General features: G+C 38.6%; 1 pseudogene; it reads left to right on the top strand.

Annotated features, from left to right (window-relative positions):
• The first annotated feature begins 2,126 nt into the window (after positions 1-2,126).
• LOC129675442 (olfactory receptor 5D14-like) lies at positions 2,127-3,052 on the top strand (annotated as a pseudogene).
• The last annotated feature ends 472 nt before the right edge of the window (positions 3,053-3,524 follow it).

The raw sequence follows: 3,524 nt of genomic DNA, 5'->3' as shown, positions 1-3,524 counted from the left end.
CCCTTACTAGGGAACCCAAATGGAGACTAAGCTGTCTATGGGCTACATATGAGCAGGGGCTCTAGGCCCTCTTTATGCATGGTCTTTGGTTGATGTATCAGTATCTGCAGGCCCCGATGGGCCCAGGGTTTTTGGCTTTGTTGAGTTCCTTGTGGGGCTCCTGTCCCCTCCAGGTCCTTCTATATCTTCCTTCTAACAAAAGACTTCTTGTGCTCTGTCCAAAATTTGGCTGTGGATCTCTGCATCTGCTTTGATCCCCTGCTGGGTGGAGTCTTTTAGAGGACATCTATTTTAGGCTCCCATTCTGTTCCCTCTCTTATTCTGTGTTCTTTACTGTGGAAGTACATAGGCAAAAGATATTTGATACCTATGTGAAACAGAAAAATTATCCAGTATCTTCTTTTTTCTTGAATAAATAAATTCTCAAAATATGCAACATTGAAAAATTACTATTCTACATAAGTTTGCAGAGTTACATGAAAGTTTACATAAATGCTATGATGTGCTGACAAAATCTGTATCATCATTATTGTCATTTAATTGTAGCTTTCACTAATGAATTTCATTAATTGTGGGCAAGTTTTATGTTTTCTGTATGTTATATTAAAACATTTTTATTTTATTACTTATTTATTTTAATCTATTTGTTATAATTTATTCATTTGTATCCCAGCTGTACCTCCTCCCTCCCCACCCAGTCCCACCTTCCTTCCCTTTTTTTCTCATATGCTCCTCCCATACTCCACTGATAAGAGAAGTCCTCCTCCCTTCTATCTGACCCTAGCCTATCAGGACTGGCTGCATTGTCTTCCTCTGTGGCCTGGCAAGGCTACACTCCCCAGTGTCCTGTGATCAGAGTCAGCCACTGAGTTCATGTCAGAGAAAGACATGTCTCCCTTTACTAGGGTCCCAACATAGAGACTATTATGGGTTACATCTGAAAGCCTCATGTTCTAAATACTTCAAGATGAGATCTTATATTCATCTTAATTATCTGTCTCAGCACCTGTATGGAATATATTCTTAGATTTTCTCTAGAGTCTGAGTCCCCAGAGATACCAGGTAAAGATAAAAGATCTTTTCTTCTAACTGTTTTTAGTCCACGGAGCACCAGGAGGATGGTGACTCTCTCTGCAGCAAGTAAGTTTATTCAGATTTCTTTTGCTACTATGAAAATGTTCTTTCCCCGACATTGTAACTAAGAGACTCTTTGATATATTTTTCTTTGTGAAATCATTAATGCAGAGACAGTACTATTCAGGAGAGAAAGGTATATACTTAGAGATTTTTTTTTTGCCTCTGCCTTTGGCAATTAACTAACAAAGCATTAAACTTCTCTTAAGTCTGCCTAGACCTCAGTGATATTTTAACACAAAACATGGCCAAATGGTGTTCCATTTTTTCTCTTAAATTTCTCTAATCTTTTATTTCTTGAATAAAAAAAATTCAGTGATTTAGATTTGTATGAATAATCAAACTAGAATGGCATTCTATATTATCTACTGTGGGTGATTAATATTTATTATTGACACATCTTTCAGTTAATCTGCAGTTAGTCCTAAACCAGCTGTATATCCAAATCAACACACAGAGAATGGGATTTATTTAATTAACCTAGAGCACAATGCTGGGCAATGGTTACTCCATCCTAAACCTCCAAGCCCACATAGTTTCCTACCATTTTGATTCACCCATTATACTTGCTTTAGTCATATCTTAGGTCCGGTTCATTTCTCCACGTGGTTCCAAGACCTCTTCTGCAGATTCTTCTTCTCTCTCTCCACTGGCTTCCTTCTCCGCTCTCTTGACCAGGTTGCCCCACCCTATATTCTCCATTGTCAGCATTGTGGTTGGTTGTTTTAATTGACAATTTAGAGAACAAATGGTGGCATGTTTACACAACCTTGAGACAGGTGATGTTTAGAATAAGCATCACAATGCAATGTCCAGATTGAAACCAGATAGTGGGGTGGAGAAATCAGCATTTGAATGAACAAGAGTAAATTGTATACATTTCAAAAGAACATTATACCAACAATTATCTTTGAGAAATATTTGACATTTCTTGGATAATTTTGTATTAAACAGGAGACTCTTCAGCCTCAGTTGTCCAATGATAAGGAGTTATGGTGCCAATGGAAAGAAATGTGAGTATAGAGATTATTTTCGCCCTCTTGGGCTTCACAGACTACCCTGAGCTTCAGATTCCCCTTTTCCTTATCTTTCTCTTCATGTATGTTGTCACTGTAGTGGGAAACCTTGGGATGATAGTGCTCATCAATATGGAACCCAAGTTCCATACTCCCATGTATTTCTTCCTTAGCCACCTTTCCTTTGTTGACTTCTGCTACTCAACCATCATCACACCCAAGCTGCTTGAGAACTTGGTCCTGGCTGATAAAACTATCCTCTACTTCAGCTGCATGTTGCAGTACTTGCTGTCCTGTGTGGCAGTAGTGACTGAGTCCTACTTGCTAGCAGTTACAGCCCACGATCACTTTGTGGCCATCTACAATCCGTTGCTGAATACTGTGGCCATGTCACCAAAGCTATGCATTCTTCTAGTGACTGGGTCATATGTCTGGGGCTCATTTGCCACTTTATCCTCCTCTGCCATGCTCTTCAGTTAAAGTTTTCAAGATTTAATGTGATCAACCACTTTTTCTGTGAATACACTGTCCTCATTGCTGTCTCTAGTTTTGATATATCCCCAGCCTACTGCTCTTTTGTTTTGCAACCTTCAATGAAGTGAGCACACTACTGCTTATGTGTTCATTTTTGTGACTGTATTAAAAATCAAATATGCTAGTGGACGTAGCAAAGCCTTCTCTACCTGTGCTTCCTACCTGACTGCCATCACCATATTTCATGGAACCATACTTTCCCTGTACTGTATACCTAACTCCAAAAACTCTCGGCAGGTGGTCAAAGTGGCCTCTGTCTTTTACACAGTTGTCAACCCCATGCTGAACCTCTGATCTACAGCCTGAGAAACAAGGACGTGAAGGAGGCTTTTCAGAAAGTACTGGGCACAAAGGTCCCACTTCAGTGAACCATCTGAAAGTGTGTTCAATACAACTATACAATTAGAACAATGCTGTTTCCAGCTTCTATGGTACATATTGTCATGGATTCTACAGATTGTTATGGTGCACAGATTGATAAATTCAACTCAGAAGATGATGTCAAAGATGTTTACTATTTGGAGGAAGTACAAAATTAGGTACACAATATTTATTTGAAACTATAATGATGAGGATGATGATGAAGATAAATAATTTTAAGACACCATAAAACATTAGAAATCATAGTAAGCTATATTGTATGAAGAACATAGTTTCTGTAAGAATGATGGTAACTAATGCAGAAAACTTGGCTGGTTTTGTTGTACATACCACAGTGAGCTTCTGGCTCTAAAGTTCATAGAAATGCTGTCATTATTAATAGAGGCTTGCTATTAAACCACGTTACTAAGACACAAGGTAGTATTTTTACATCATATATTCATGCTTTGTCTCCCACAA

The sequence above is a fragment of the Psammomys obesus genome, unplaced genomic scaffold (genome assembly GCF_907164565.1).
Source record: "Psammomys obesus unplaced genomic scaffold, mPsaObe1.curated_primary_1811, whole genome shotgun sequence".
Taxonomy (NCBI): domain Eukaryota; kingdom Metazoa; phylum Chordata; class Mammalia; order Rodentia; family Muridae; genus Psammomys; species Psammomys obesus.
The sequence above is the reverse complement of the archived record's forward strand: the minus strand, read 5'-3'. Positions and strand labels throughout refer to the sequence as shown.